Raw genomic sequence first — 17,684 nt, 5'->3', positions numbered from 1 at the left:
TGGCCCATGGGCTCACGAACCCAGTGCTCCCGGGGAAGAAGCCTGACAGTATGCCAAGGTCCTCGAGCACGCGACACTCTGAGCCAATCACAGCGTGTTTAGCTGAGCTAAACGCGCTGTGATTGGATCAGAGACTTCCAGGTCTCTCAGCTGAGTGAAGGACGTCCAAAATGGCCATCTTTATTATTGCGGGGGGGGGGGGGGGGGGAGGGGGAGGATGTCCAAAAAGGACATCTTTTAGGATGGACGTCCTCAACTGCACTCTCCTGCTACGATCGAGCCGCATCGGACCCTTCCTGCAGCAAGCCATGGAGGGGGTGAGCGGCGTGGCATCTTCCTTTCAGGTGGCACAGGGTTTTATTAAGTGAAGAATGTCCAAAAAGAACGTCTTTGGAGCGTTGGGGGGGGGGGGGTTTCAGGTGAAGGACGTCCAAAAAGGACGTCCCTGGCAACATTTTTTTTCTTCTGATTTGCCCCAATGAGAGGTGTAGACCTCCCGTTAGGTTTTTCACGGTAAGGGGATCGGAAAACTTAGTGCATCTCATTATAATAGCCTTTCAATAGCCTTTGGATCATCTGCATTCCGTTTTCGTTAGCTGCTGCCGTGATCAGAAAATGTCCTTTAGTGCATGCCAGAGTTTACTATTTGCTCGTTAACCCTAGAACGCATATTGGGGGCCTTTAGTTAGAATTTTGACACTCAAGGTATTACTCAAGTATGTCATTGTTGATAATATCCAGTTGTTCATATAATTTTTTTTCATAGGCATTATGGTGTAACAATGCTTGTTTGGTGAAAACTACATCTGTACGAATTGGGGGCCTTTTAGGCCCCCGCTGTTTTTATCATGTTCTCAGAAGTGTTTGTGTCTCAAGTTACTTTATTTGTACTCAGTAATGCTGGTGGAGGGGCCAGGGTGTGGATAATAACATGTGAGGATGTCATGTGATTTTTGGAGGGAGTGATAAGGCCATGACATCACCTCAGGTCCTCTGAACACTGAGGACAGTATACACTGTGAGCTAATTGCTGAAGGACCTGTGATAAGATAAGCTGTTGAGAGGAAATCTGTTTCATTTTCTAACATCTAGTCAGCAATGGCACAGTCTTCCTCCAAGTGTCTGACTGACCAAGAGATTGAAGCGATTATGTTTCAAAGCGATGATGAAAGTGAACTATCTTTGTCTGATGAAGAATATCTGCCACCAGCTAATCAAACATCCTCATCCAGTGATTCTTCTGATGATGAAGAAGTGAATCTAGTGGATCCTCAAGAAGTGATAAGTAGAACATCCAAAACGAATGTTTTTTGGGACAGTAATCCTACATTAGTCGGACGTACTCCAATACACAATATTATGAGACAGGCTCAAGGAGCTGTGGGAAGTCCCAGTTACTTTACCCCTAAAGATGTATTCTGTACTTATTTTTCTGACAATATTGTAGAAGAGGTCCTATTATGTTCAAACCTAGAAGGAAGACGTATCGCTTCAGCAAAAAATAAGTCCTGGAAAAATATCTCAAAAGAGGAACTTTATGCATATATTGGACTTTTCCTGCTGGCAGGGAGTCAAAAATCGTATGATGTCCCAATACGAGAATTATTTCTGGACCCACTTTCTGATCCACACTATAAGGCGACAATGTCAGTGGGCAGATATGAGGAAATTAGAAGGATCATTCGCTTTGATGATAAGCGAACTCGTGCAGCGAGGTTTGAAACAGACAAATTAGCCCCTATCAGTTATATCTGGAACATATTTATCAAAAATTGCACAAAACTTTACAATCCTAGTACTAATGTTACTGTAGATGAGCAACTTGTACCGTTCAGAGGACGCTGCAAATTCATACAATACATGCCCAGCAAGCCAGCCAAGTACGGTATAAAAATCTTCTGGATGTGTGATTCTGCAAATTATTATGGCATAAATGGCGTAATCTACTGTGGCAAAGAGGTTGGTGCACCAGTACAGAAGGATCTGGGGTCTGAAATAGTCAAAACTCTTGCTGTTCCAATATTCAATTCAGGTAGAAACATCACCATGGACAATTATTTCACCAATGTTGAACTAGGCAATTTTCTGCTTGCAAAAGCTATTACACTTGTTGGTACTATAAAGCAAAACAGACGAGAAATTCCAGCAGCACTCAAACACAATCGTCAGCGAGCACTTTATGAGAGTGTCTTTGGATTCAATAACAAAGCGACTTTGGTATCTTACAAGGCAAAGAAGGAGAAATCTGTAATTTTACTCAGTACCATGCATCACGATTGCAGTGTTGACAGCAATAACCAAAAATTGAAACCAGAAATCATCCTGCATTACAATGCAACAAAAGGAGGTGTAGATAAAATGGATGAGATGGTGGGAGAATATTCGTGGAAGAGGCAAACAAAACGATGGCCTGTAGTACTATTTTCAAATATGCTTGATGTAGCAGCCCTAAATTCATTCATTATTTATACAGAAACTCATCCTGAATTTCATGCACAGAGGAAGGACAGGAGACGCTTATTCTTGAAGGACCTTTGTCATGAACTTGTAATACCTCACATGATAGAGCGAAGCGACTTGAAATGCTTGCCAAAGAAAACTAAAGAAGCAATGAAACGGTGTGGCGTACAGTTTCAGATTACTCCAGAGCCAGGAGAAAAAAAACGAAAGCGTTGATTCATGTGTCCAAGAAACATAGAGAGGAAAACTGAGCGATATTGTTCCACTTGTAAGGAAACTGTTTGCAAAGAACACTCTTCTGAAAAAATAACATGTCAGAATTAGTACATAAGTACATAAGTACATAAGTAGTGCCATACTGGGAAAGACCAAAGGTCCATCTAGCCCAGCATCCTGTCACCGACAGTGGCCAATCCAGGTCAAGGGCACCTGGCACGCTCCCCAAACGTAAAAACATTCCAGACAAGTTATACCTAAAAATGAGGAATTTTTCCAGTCCATTTAATAGCGGTCTATGGACTTGTCCTTTAGGAATCTATCTAACCCCTTTTTAAACTCCGTCAAGCTAACCGCCCGTACCACGTTCTCCGGCAATGAATTCCAGAGTCTAATTACACGTTGGGTGAAGAAAAATTTTCTCCGATTCGTTTTAAATTTACCACACTGTAGCTTCAACTCATGCCCTCTAGTCCTAGTATTTTTGGATAGCGTGAACAGTCGCTTCACATCCACCCGATCCATTCCACTCATTATTTTATACACTTCTATCATATCTCCCCTCAGCCGTCTCTTCTCCAAGCTGAAAAGCCCTAGCCTTCTCAGCCTCTCTTCATAGGAAAGTCGTCCCATCCCCACTATCATTTTCGTCGCCCTTCGCTGTACCTTTTCCAATTCTACTATATCTTTTTTGAGATACGGAGACCAGTACTGAACACAATACTCCAGGTGCGGTCGCACCATGGAGCGATACAACGGCATTATAACATCCGCACACCTGGACTCCATACCCTTCCTAATAACACCCAACATTCTATTCGCTTTCCTAATATAATAGAAAAGAAAGTTAGAATAAAAATGTAGCTGCAGCTAGTTTGCTATAGATTTCTATGCATTTTTGTGTGTTTTCATGTCTTTGTGTGAAATTTGGGAAAAAAAAGATTTTTTGGTGTTTTCTGTGAAAAATTATAATTAAAATGTTGTCCACTATTCATATTTTATTGAGCAATTTTGAAATAAACTTGTGAAAGTTATTTAAGTGTGTTTTTCTACATTATGTGCATGGGGGCCTAAAAGGCCCCCATGACGTTAATATGTATATTTTTAACGTCATGCGTTCTAGGGTTAATGGCTCGTTAAGTTTAGTGCATCTGGCCCTAGGTGTGCTTACTGCAGCTCAAAAGGGCTTGCTGCAGAACACGCTGAGGCATCCCGTGGTAAGTTCCGAATGCAGACCTGCCAAGTCTCCCGCTTTCAGTTTGAGACTCCCGCTTTTGCGGGTCATCTCCTGCCGGGGAGCCGGGATGACCCACTGAACTGCTCCATTTCCAGGGACAGCAGGAAATGCCTTAATTAAATGTCATCTTCTGCTGCCACTGGTCTTGCGGCAGCAGGAAATCATGTTTACAAAGCACATCCTGCTATCAGTGTGGGTGGTTCTGGGCAGAGCTGTGGGTAGTTCTGGGTGGAGCTGTGGATGGGCTGGGTTGGAGCTATAGGTAGGCCCTAAATCTCCTGCTCTGGAGGCTGACCCTTTTGGCATCTCTGTAAATGTGGTGGACAAACCACATGCTAAAAAATATTATTTAATTTTTTTGGGAGGGGGTATGTCTGGGGCCAGAGAGTGGGTGTTTCTAAGCTAATCAGTTATCACATCTACATTTCCCCATGCTCATTAGTGCAGCATTAGCACATGAACCCTTATCGCCTTCAAAATAGGTGGCGGTAAGGGCTCACGCGCTCATTTTTGATAATGGTCACACACTAATGCCAACATTAGCGCATGCCATTAATTTAGAAAATGGAAAATAGGTCATTTTCCAGCTGCCGTAAAAACATCCTTAGCGCATGGAAAAAAATCCATGTAAGCGCATGTCAAGACCACTTTCTACCACAGCTTTGTAAAGGGATCCCAAAGTAGACAGATTAAAAACATTTTTGGAAGGGTGTGTTTAGACTGTAGAACAGGCGCGTAGCCAGACTTTGGCGGGAGGGGGGTTCAGAGCTGAGGTGAGGGGGTACATTTTAGCCCCCCCCCCAGTGCTGCCGACCCCCCCCCCCCCCCCCGCTGCCGCCAACATCCACGCCACCACTGCCAACACCCCCGCCCCGTCATTGCCGACACGAACAACTTTGACCCCTCCTGCCGACGACCCTCTCAACCCCCCTCCCGCTGCCAACCCGCCATCTGCTACCTTTACTGGTGAGGGACTCCAACCCCCACCAGCCGAAGTCTTCTTTCTTCGTTTTGTTTCTGAGTCTGACGTCCTTCACGTTACGTGCAGGTGTGCATTTCGTTCATTAATGTGATTTAAATGTTTTAGCTTGCATAAACTCAATGTAAAGCATATTTTCTAAGGTATAATACAAAGTTATAATGAATACATGACATGAACTGAAAAAAAGCCCTAAAATTGAAACAAAGCCAAGCAAAAAAGCAGCTACTAATTTTCCCATTGGAAATTAGATGAAATGTGCATGGCCTAAAATACCTGTGGACATTACAACAATGTAGGGTGTTCAAAACTGCCCCATGCAGGATAGTTTTCAATGGATATAGGTGAATGAATCGGTCTTTACTCAGGTAGATTACTCTGCTTGAAACATCCTCCGCAAGGCAGTTAAAAGCATGCAAAGACTTTCACAGCTTGCCTCAAAAGAAATGCTTAAAATCCATACAATTCTACTCCCCCCCCCCCCAATTCTTCCTATAATATATGTAAATCACTTTGGTTGTGCCACAGAAAAGTGGCGTATCAAATCTATGACCCTTTACCCTTATTCATTTTTATGTTATGTCTAATAAACCATTCCTCATATTACTATCTGAATACCATTCCACACTGTTGTTGTAAATTTCATAAAAGGTCTCCCGGGGAACAGGGAGCGTTAATGCCCTGTTTTACCACCAATTGGCTGCCTGAAGAATTAGCAGAAGCAAATGTAGGGGTCCTTTGCTTAGGTGCGCAAATGGATTTAGCACACGCTAAATGATAAGATGCCCATTATATTTCTAAGGGCACCTTATCATTTAGAGTGCACTAATCATTATCACCTGCTAAATCTGATTGCGAACCTTAGTAAAGGGATCCCATAGATACACAGTTAATATGCACTTCAGAAATGTGCATTCATTTGAAATGACATGGGAAATGTCAACCACATTTTCCAGGTCACCTCACGTCATTTTCCCCAAAAAGACAGGAAACCCCCCCCCCCCCTCAAAATGTCATTTATTTTAGTGTCATTGATAACGTGCACTCTTCTGAAAGAGTGTGCTTTTTAATTGCAAAGAGTGCATACTGGGCTAGATTCTACATATCACGCCTAAAAAATTGGTGCCAAAAAAATACGCCTATATTCAGACCACCATCATATCATATCTCCTCTCTCCCGCTTCTCTTCCAGCATATACATGTTGAGGTTCAGGAGCCTAACACTATATGTTTTATGACCAAGACTGCTTACCAATTTGGTAGCTGCCCTCTGGACCGACTTCATCTTGTTTATATCTTTCCATAAGTGTGGTCTCCAAGGTGAAGAGCCCTAGCCACTTTAGCCTTTCATCATAGGGAAATCATCACATCCACTTTATCATTTTTGTTGCCCTTCTCTATACCTTTTCTAATTCCACCATATCCTTTCTGTGATGTGATGACCAGAATTGCATACAGTATTCAAGGTGCAGTCGCACCCTGAAGTGATACAAAGGCATTATAGCATCCTCATTTTTGTTTTCTTTCCTTTCCTAATAATACCAAACAATCTATTTGCTTGCTTCGCTGCCGCTGCACACTGAGCAGAGGATATTTCCTTAAGCTCTCCAGTTTACATCCTATTCTGTCCACTACCATACTAGCTGAGCTGATGTGGTGAATGCATACTCAGTTCTACATCTACTCAGATGATGTGCAGCTACTTAAACCATTGAACCTGACTTGCCTACAGCCTTGAATAAACTGATTACCTGTCTAACATCAATTCAAGAATGGGCTAAACACAACAAACTTTGCCTGAACCCAAGTAAAATTGAGCTTGTCTGGGTCCCTAACACAAGTGGATACATACCTGACATCAAAATCTCTTTTGGGAAGTACGAACACCCCGTCAAATCACAAGTCAGGAACCTTGGAATACAGTTAGATTCAAAACTTACTCTGATCCCCCAAATCCAAGGAACCTTCAAGAGCTGCTTCTACTATTTATGATAGCTATGCTGCTTCTCTCCTTACATCGAGAAGGTAAATCTTATCCCAGTTGTGCATGCCATGATAACATCAAGACTGGATTACCGTAAAGCACTCTACAACAGTCTGACTACAAAGAGCCTGCACTAACTCCAATTAATTCAGAATGCTACAGCAAGACTAATAGAAGGTTTTTGACACGTTTTTGTCCTTTAGATTGTAAGCTCCTCTGAGCAGGGACTGTCTTTCTGTGTTAAACTGTACAGTGCTGCGTAATCCAGGTAGCACTTTAGAAATGTTAATTAGTAGTAGTAGTAAGGTTGCAAGACACATCACACCATTTTTGAAAAAAAATAAACTTCACTGGCTACCAGTACAATACAGGGCTAAATTAAAAATTCTATGTCTGATCTTCAAGGCTCTTAAAGGAAATGACCCTGAGTACCTGAAGAATAAGATGATCCTCTACACATCTCCAAGGACACTAAGGTCCTCTCAAGGACTATCACTAACCACACCCTCTCCAAAAGACATTACATGATGTGGTACCCGCAAGCGAGCCTTCTCCAGAGTAGTCTCCACACTCTGGAATGCACTCCTTGAAAGGCTACGCTTAACACAAGACTATCTCTACTTCAGAAAAGTAGGTAGAAGCTTGGATCTTCAACCAGGCCATTAATGGAAGAAATAACTAACTTGTTAGTCTCACTCACGCAAATAAGGAGTAACTCAGGCTGCACATACTGCAGCAGGACATGTTTATCCACTCCTACCCTAGCTGAGACAATATTTAATCATCTCTTTGACCTTATGTGTATATTTCTTTAAATTAGTCACCTTACTTTCTAACTTCTCTTACTCTCTTATCTATCTATACCTATCTTAGCTTATGACGTATTGTGTTGACATTGTAAGTAGTATACTACGCCATACTTTATATTGTTATTTGAATATTTTTACTGCTGTAATTGTCTATTACTCATGTTTGATTTATTCTTACTGTACACCGCCTTGAGTGAATTCCTTCAAAAAGGCGGTAAATAAATCCTAATAAATAAATAAATACATTTTGTGCAACTGTGTTGAGTTCAAAAGCTAGACCGAGCTATTTTAGGCATTAGCTTTATCCCTAACATAGCTTCATTTTATCTCTGCTCTTTGCATACCAGTCAACAAGTTGCCAGGGCCTTTTCTGAATACCATATATTGACTTTAACCTTAGTTTTTTGTGGTAGTTTTTTCTTCTTCTTCTTTTTTAGAATAGACTGTGTGCATGAACGAGGCAGCCATTGTCGATATCAGTTTTCTCTTTCTTTGGAGTTGATGAGAGGGTCATCCGCTCCATCCCCTTTCTCTGGCCCACCATTACTATTTTTGTCTTCTGCATTGTCATTCATTTTCTCTTTCGCCTCCACCTTCTTTCCCCCTCTTATCTCTCTCACACACACACACACGTACCCATGTGCACATACACATACACACACACACATACCCATGTGCACATACACATACACACCCACACACACACATATGCAGTGCAAAATCTATATGTGTCAGACATTCAGCAAGGAAAAGACAAAGGCACTGAGTTAATTACCCATCATTTACTGCTGCTGAGAAGAACAGATGGCAGTAGACGATATGTAAATGGCAAAGGGCAGTGATTATTCGAATTTTTTTTTTTTAGACTAATCGTCGATGACAAAGGAAGTGATTGCAGGTTGTGACATTTTTACCAATGTATAAAGTACAAAATGCTAAAAAAAACAGTTTAATGTTATTGTGAGGATGTCATGGATTTGAATAGCGCTGTCACAATATAAAGTGGCACATTCTACCATATCCAATCCACAAGAAAGCATATGACTAAAGAATTTAAGGTACTGCTAAAGAGCCCAAGAAGAGAGAAAGCAAATAATAAAAAAAAAGACTTGCAGCACAGAAAGCAGACTAGATGAAATTAACAAGAACAAAGCATTTAATTAAAAAAAATTGTAGGCGATTCTACACAAGAAAGAAAAGGCAGGTAGTATTTATTGAACAAGAATTGCAAAGCAAAATGACATTGTTTGCTAGGAGCAAAATCTGACGCCGCAGCACTGTGCAGAGCTGCAAACAAGAAAAGGTGTTAATAAAATACACCCTGGAAATAGATGATAAACTTAAAGGTGATGTTTTGGCTGTGAGGCCTTATTTGGAGTGGAGAGGAAGAAAGAGTAGACTAATGCAGCATACTACACCACCAGAATAGAATACATCTACCATCGCGTTACAAGGTCAAAGCAGCACTGCAGGTCCCAAGCTTCAGTCTGAACCTGGTATGACCAGAACTACTTATCCTAAGGAAAGCTCTGTGGAGCGCTTTTTCCCTAGCATGAATAATTAATTGCTACATGATGAAAACAGATGTTTTCCTTCACAGATCAGAGAAACTGCTCCATCATCAAAACATCTTCAACAACTTAATTATTAAATCTATACTATGCTAATATTGCCGAAAATAGAAGCAGGCATCGAGTCCCCATTCGAGCCTGCCCTGCATTGGCGCAAATCTGTTCTCATTGCAGTACTGCAGGGGCTGAGATGGGATGTAGACACAGAGCCAGAAATACTGCCAGGCAGACTAGGAAAAATGCTGCCAAAAGTCACTGCTGAGCACTTCCCTCCTATATATGCTTTGCTGGCTATTGGGGGAGGGAGGGAGGGGAGGGATATTTTAATAGTAAGCAACACTTGGAAGTGCATTTAGGTCTAGCAATAAATTTTGTATGAAGGTAGATTCAGAAGCACAGACTGAATCAAGGTGTCCAGAAGAAAAGAGTGGAAGAATAATGGGGATTTAAGTTTCGTTTTCAAGCATTTGATTAGAATTTCCGATGTGTATTTTTCTTAACAGCCAAGATTGGAATTAAGAGCATTGTCAGCTGAGGCACTTGGTCTCTATGTTTTCTTGTTTAATACTAAGAAATCTAATATAATAAAACGCACCCTCAACGTTCTGAGGACAACGTTCTGTGAAGCCATCTGACGTCACTCCCAGGCTGAAGGGTTCGTGGATTCGTATTGTGTAGCCTTCAAGCCAGCCAGCCGTCTCTGCCCCGCCCTCGCCTCAAACCAAACAAATCCGGAAGCAAAGCGTCAGGGAAGGAGGCGACGCTCCCGACGTCTAGCTTTCCCTTCGCTGTGTTCTGCCTTCTTTTGAAGGCGGAACACAGCGAAGGGAAGGCTAGACGTCGGGAGCGCCGCCTCCTTCCCTGACGCTTCGCTGCACGAACCGCCACGGAGGTAAAGTTAAAAAGAAGAAAAAAAAAAAGGGATGCATGGATGCGAAGGGGGGGGCATGGATGCGAAGGGGGGGGAGAAGAGGGCGGGCCAGGCTGGGACATGGGAGAGAGAGGAGCATGGATGCGAGGGGGGGTCATGGAAGGGAGAGAGGGGACTTGCTGGAAAAGGATGAATGGAGGCGGCAGGGGACAGAGGAGCATGGATGGGCATGGATTGGGAGGGCAGGGCTCAGGGAGAGAGGGGATTACTGGAAATGGATGAATGGAGGGGGCAGGGGACAGAGGAGCATGGATTGGGAGGGCAGGACTAAGGGAGAGAGGGAAATTGCTGGATAGGGATGAATAGAGGGGACAGATGGGCATGGATGGATATGGATTGCAGGGCAGGCCTCAGGGAGAGAGGGCAATTGCTGGATAGGGAAAAATGGAGGGGCCAGGTGACAGATGAGCATGGATGGGCATGGATTGGAAGGGCAGGACTCAGGGAGAGGGGAATTGCTGGATAGGGATGAATGGAGGGGACAGATGGTCATGGATGGATATGGATTGCAGGACAGGCCTCAGGCAGAGAGGGGAAATGCTGGATAGGGATGAATGGAGGGGGCAGGTGACAGAGAAACATGGATGGCCATGGATTGGGAGGGCAGGGCTCAGGGAGAGAGGGGAATTGCTGGAAAAGGATGAATGGAGGGGGCAGGGGACAGATGGCCATGGATTGGGAGGGCACGGCTCATACTCTCTCTCTCATATACAATGTCTTTCTGACTCTCACTCTCACACACTCTGTCTCACACTGTATCACATTCACTCTCTATGTGCCACACAGTCACTCACACACTCGCTTGGTCTCATACACTCACTCTCACAGAGAATCTGTGTCTCACACACACTCTCTCTCTCGCCCACACACACACACACTCTCTCTCACACTGTGTCTCACATACACACTTGCACACACTCTCATTCTCACACACACACTCTCTCACAAACACACTCACACCCAGACTCACTCTCTCTCTCACACACTCACACTTTCACTCTGACTCTCAAACAGTCACTCTCACATACACTCTCCCAAACATACACACTCCAAGGAAAACCTTGCTAGCGCCCGTTTCATTTGTGTCAGAAACGGGCCTTTTTTTACTAGTGTTGATATAAAAGCAGTGCAGCAGCATAGATTTGGATAAATTCAGTGGCGCATGCAGTGGTACAGCTCATGCAATTATAGTAAACTTACATGTATAGTCAGAGTGTTCAGTCCATAAGAAGAATGCTTTTGTCAGCTCTAAGCAAAAAATAAGCAGATTTACAGTACTTGATATAGTTTCTGATTTGGGCATTTTATGAAGATACAAAATCAGGTAATGATATCAAATTTAAGTTCAAGTTTATTGAAAATTTACTATCCCGACCTATGGGAACTCTTCAGAGCAGCGTACAATTTAATCAACAAAAAGGAAAACAGGAGAGAAGTGACACAGGACAAGACATGAAAAGAGAAGGCTGGGTGGTACAACTACAAATTCAGATAGGACAGTGGGTAGAAAGAACATGGGGAGTGCATCAATGCATTCAAGGCATTCAAGTCTATAAAATAATGAGTGGAGTGGAACAGGTAGACGTGAATCGCTTGTTTACTCTTTCCAAAAATAGTAAGACTAGGGGACACACAATGAAGCTACAAAGTAGTACATTTAAAACAAATCAGAGAAAATATTTCTTCAGTCAACATGTAATTAAACTCTGGAATTTGTTGCCAGAGAATGTGGTAAAACCCAGCTTAGCAGGGTTTAATAAAGGTTTGGCTAGCTTCCTAAAAGTCCATAAGTCAATATTAAAATGGACTGGGGGGAAATCGACTGTTTTTTCCTAGGATAATACAATATCCAAAAAAGGGAAACCAAAAATGGCTCTACTGTGTCAAATAATATCTTTGTAAAAATACACAAATAAAAATAAACAACACAGTGCTATTGCAACAAAAGAACTATTGACTGTTTGAAGGTGTCTCATACCATCACAGCAACAAGATAATGTCAAAATGCTATATAAGCACACAAGCTTGTGAATTAGTATAATCATAGACCACCTCCTACCAACCTATAGTGCACATTAACTGCATCTGGTGTAAACTTTCATACCTAAGTGTCCATATATTTACTCAAAACTCTTTTTTTTAACAAAATTTTGTTGTGCACTACTGCCAAAAATTAAAAGGCTGTTGCAATCAATCTCTTGATAAAGCAAAAATCAACTTAACTTGATAGCTCAAGAAATTATTCGCCGTCTTGATGGGCTGGAGCTTATCGCATGGGGATTGGAGCCTATAGAATTTCCCGGATCCAATCAAACCCATATATGTACAATCTCCGGTATCTCTGTAAGCCCGACAGGACCCTGTTTCGCGGTCGCCTGCTTTCTCAAGGGCCAATATTTTTCAACAGCGACTGGTACCGTTGTACGACCCTATCCTAGGATAAGCAGCATAAAATGTATTGTACTGTTTTGGGATCTTGCCAAGTACTTGTAACCTGGATTGGCCACTGTTGGCTTGAAGGACCTTTGTCCCAATATGGCAACACTTATATACTTATGTAAGGCTCATCCCAGAGTATTCGCAATGACAGAAAAAGGGCGGCTAATGGAACGGATGTCATTGAACAAAAAAGTCTTAAGATCAGTTTTGAACTTGTCCAAGGTGACCTGTAAACAAAAAGGAGGTAGGAGAGATCTGATTTGCTGCTAAGCAATATCATTGACTCCCATGTAGTTAAAGATTTATTTATTTATTAGGATTTATTTACCGACTTTTTGAAGGAATTCACTCAAGGCGGTGTACAGTAAGAATAGATCAAACATGAGCAATAGGCAATTACAGCAGTAAAAATATTCAAATAACAAAACAAAGTATGGCATGGTATACTACTTACAATGTCAGCACAATACATATTAGAACATTTTAATTGATAGTGAAGGGTAAAGCAAAGATGTAACATATAGATAGGTAAGAGAGTAAGAAGAGTTAGAAAGTAAGGTGACTGATTTAAAGAAAGTTACGACCTTTCGCTAAAGCACAATAAACTTTTGAAGTTACTAAGTGGTAATTGCCAAAATTAGCACAGGGTAATTAAAAGCCTCTGTGTTAACAGTTGGGAGCATTACCAGCTTCTGCCCACGTGAGTAATGCAGCACAAATACACTTAGCCCATATTAAAAAAGAAATTGTTGGATCCAGCTATCTCAGCACATTTTAGGCCAGTATTGAATCTTCGCTGTCAAAGATCATAGAAAAAAATTGTTTTTCATCAACTCTCATCTGTCATGATGAAAACTCTGGCTCTACACCCCAGGCAGTCTGCTTTTCGGCAAAATTATAGTACTGAAACAGTTTAGGCACCCCTTCATAGTGAAATACGCTCTTATACAGACTGACATAAGATGATACTGCCAGTCTTACTGGATCTATCAGCAGTCTTTGATCTAACTCACCCAACATTGCTCCTTTCACAGTTATCTGCTTTGGGAATTTCTGGTGCTGTTTTGAATGGTTTTCAGCTTTTATTTCATGAAGGTCTTTTAAAGAGATTTCTTCTAAGATTAGTTCTGACATCCAGCCTTTACACTGCAGGGCCCCCCCAGGGTTCTATACTCTCACCTCCTCTTTTTAATCTTTTTTTTAGTCCTTGGCCACTCTCATCCTATCTAAAGGTATATCAGCTCATTTTTATGCTGATGACATCCTCTTACTTTACCCTGCAGGCCCTTTTTCACCTCAACAAGAGGTGAAAAAGGGCCTGCAGACCCACTTTATGGCCTCAGACTCACTTCAGGACTGCCTAAATTGTGTAGCAGACTGGCTGTTCGATCATAGCTTAGTGTTAAATAAAGACAAAACTGCCGCATGTTGGATCACAGGCTACTTTGTTTTCCCCAACTAACACTATTTCACTGTTTGGTAAGCCTGTAGTGCCAATTGATTCATTTAGGGGTTCTTTTTGCTAAGGTGCACTGAAAAATGGCCTGCAGTAGTGTAGATGCGTGTTTTGGGCGTGCGCAGAATTATTTTTCAGCGCACCCTACAAAAAAATGCATTTTTAAAAATTTTGCCGAAAATGGATATGTGGCAAAATGGAAATTGCCACATGTCCATTTTGGATCTGAGACCTTACTGCAAACCATTGACGGCAGCTGGCCTTGCTGAGTTTAAAGGGGGTCTGGACAGATTCCTGAAGGAAAAGTCCATTGATCGTTATTAAATTTGAGGTTTTTGCCAGGTTCTTGGGGCCTGGATTGGCCGCTGTCGGAGACAGAGTGCTGGGCTTGATGGACCTTTGGTCTTTTCCCAGCATGGCAGTGCTTATGTACTTATGTACTATTGACCTAGCAGTAAGGTCTTACATGGTAACCGGGTGGTAATGGTCTACATGCGTCAAATGCCATTTGATACGCATAGCCGCTGCGCGGCATAAAATAAAAAATATTTCTCGGTTGCATGTAGCGGATGTGTGCCAAAATTGAAATTACCACAAGGGCCACATGGTAAACAGGTGATAACCCCAATTTGGCGTGTGTTGGGCACGCATAGGCACCTACGCGGCTTAGTAAAAGGGTCCCTTAAATATCTTTGAATTATACTAGACTCTAGGTAATCTTTTGCTCCACAAGTTTCTCAGGTTTTTTTTGTTCTCCATCAATTGTGTTCAGTTAGACATCTTTTTGATAATAATATATTTCATGGTCTTATTCTCTCTGTTCTTATTACCAAATTGGATTATTGCAATATTGTCTATGCCTGTCTTACACATTTCTTTTTTTATATATATATTTAATTCACTTCTTAATGAAAAAGTTGCAAATTGTACAAAATGTAGCAATTAGATTGTTAACTCATGTGAAGAAATCAGATCACCTTACTCCATTGTTTAAAAAAAACATCATTGGCTGCCTGTTATGCAAAAAATTGCTCATAAAATTGCATTTTTGACCTTTAAAGCATTTAAAATGGGTTGTCTAGATTACTTAGCTGTTTTCACTATTCCCTATACTCCGACACAGGTTCTTTGATCTATCAATGACTACCGATTGGTCCTTCCAGGTTCAAAACAAGTTAGATTGGAATGTACGAGGCGTGTGGCTTTTTATTTCTTGGCTCCTTCGACATGGAATAATTTGCCCTTGGCTCTCCATGGTATTTCATCATTAAAAGATTTTAAAACTGTGCTAAAGATGTGGCTTTTTTGGCCAGGCTTTTGGAATTGATCAGTGCAACGGGTGAGGGCTTTCCCCTCTGTGTTGAAGCTTTTCCCATAAAGCTTCAGTTACTTAAGATTTTTTTTCTTTATCTGTATGTGTTCTGCGCCATCATATATTGTAGTTCTTTTCTTTTTAATTTTAGCTTTTAATCTTGTACACCGCTCAGCTCTACTTGTTAGTATGGGTGGTATAGAAAGTTTAAATAAACCAACCATAAACCATGTAATAAATGTACTGCAGATAAGGCAGATCCACTTAATATCACCTATTGAGGTGAATAGAATCACTCCTTATGTGGAAAGATGCCCCCCCCAACCGTAACACTGCAATACAACTGCTGGGGGGGGGGGTCATTGCTGCTATTTTGAACCCAGGCCAGCTGCAGAGGGGAACTTCTCTTGCCTTGGAACATAGACTGCAAAGAAGAACCCAGGTAAATTCCAGGGGGAAGGTCAGGAAGGAATATAGGGGTTATTTTGGGGAGGCTGCCACCTTACGGAGATGACCTTTGAGGAGGATTGGATGGGAGTTACCTCTTGAGAAGGGGTCAGATGAGGTATTCTCTTTACAATCACTACTTATCATTTCTATAGTGCTACTAGATGTACACAGTGCTGTATATATTGTCCCCCAAATTCTATATATCGTGCCATAATTTCCGTATGGATATCGAAGCACATTCTATAACAATGCGCATAACTTAATTGGTAAACTAGCTAATCAGCACTCTCATTTGGATGTTAACAAGCAATTATCGGTACTAATTGGCATTAATTACAATTTATGCACACAACTCGCTAAGCTTATTCACTAACATGGTGCGCGTAAATTCCAAGTTGCATAGTTGAAAAGGGGGTGTGGTTATAGGTGTGGAATTATAGAATACACCTGCTTTGTACCTAATATAGACATCTGGATTTACACCAAGCAAACATGGCCTAAATGAACGCAACCACATTTGGTCATGTGGAGAGGTGCTTGGTGTATTCTATCTACTACACAGAAATTTAAGCCTCTCTATAAAATTTAGGTGTAGTTTGGAGAATATGTCTAGGTGTATTTTTTTCCACAAGGATTTTTAAGGTGTCATATATAGAATCTAACCCTATATGTGGGAACTTTCTCTGTCCTTAGTGGGCTCACAATCTAAAGTGGTTTTTGTACCTGGGGCAAAGGAGGGTCAAGTGACTTGCCCAGGGTCATAAGGAGCTGCAGTGGGAATTGAATCCGATTCATAAGTACATAAGTACATAAGTAGTGCCATACTGGGAAAGACCAAAGGTCCATCTAGCCCAGCATCCTGTCACCGACAGTGGCCAATCCAGGTCAAGGGCACCTGGCACGCTCCCCAAACGTAAAAACATTCCAGACAAGTTATACCTAAAAATGCGGATCTCAGCTCACTGCACTAACCATTAAGCTACTCTTTAAGAGAAAATTAACTTTTTGGTGGGATTGGATCAGCAGGAAGATCAGGAGGATATGCTGCCTCAGAGTTTTGGAATTTATATCTACAGCAGCTGCATTACCAGACTGACAGTTTCATGCTAATTCCTGTGTTAACTGTTTAATATGGTTTAGCACAAGGCGCCTCTGGAGGTGGCATTAACCCATACACTAGCTGTCACAGCCAGTCATGCCTACACCACTCCTCTGTAATGCCTGTGACTCAACCCTATTTATATTAAACAGCTTGCTGGTTTTTTTTTTTTTACTGTACTGGCTATTTCATTGCATGATAGCTGTTACTGTGGGTCCACCCTAATAGCTACCATGAAGTAAAACCCATTTTGGCAATTTAATGCAGCTTAGTAAAAGTGTCCGTTCATGTGAGAATCACCATCCACTAAGGGGCAGTTCTAGAACTGGGTGCTTCTATTTAAGCACTATAAGGGCTTGTGGTAGGAACCTATTCTGTAAAGTAGAGGTGCTCTATATAAGTCCTTGAGGTCTGCAACCCAGTTCAGTTTTCAGAATTTCCCCAATGAATGTGCATGACGGAATTCAAACATGCGTGGGATGTGCATAAAGGAATCCTGTGCAGCAGGAATGGATCCTCAGAAGCTTAGCTGAAATTGGGTGGCGGAGCAGGTGGGGGGAAGAGGGGTTGGTGGTTGGGAGGCTAGGATAGGGGAGGGCAGACTTATACGGTCTGTATCAGTGCCGGTGATGGGAGACGGGACTGGTGGTTGGGAGGTGGGAAATTCTGCTGGGAAGACTTATACGGTCTGTGCCCTGAAAAAGACAGGTACAAATTCAAGATATGAGTTTATCTTGGGCA

The sequence above is a fragment of the Microcaecilia unicolor genome, chromosome 1, assembly GCF_901765095.1.
Source record: "Microcaecilia unicolor chromosome 1, aMicUni1.1, whole genome shotgun sequence".
In the NCBI taxonomy this organism is placed as follows: domain Eukaryota; kingdom Metazoa; phylum Chordata; class Amphibia; order Gymnophiona; family Siphonopidae; genus Microcaecilia; species Microcaecilia unicolor.
This window is presented reverse-complemented; position numbering follows the sequence as displayed.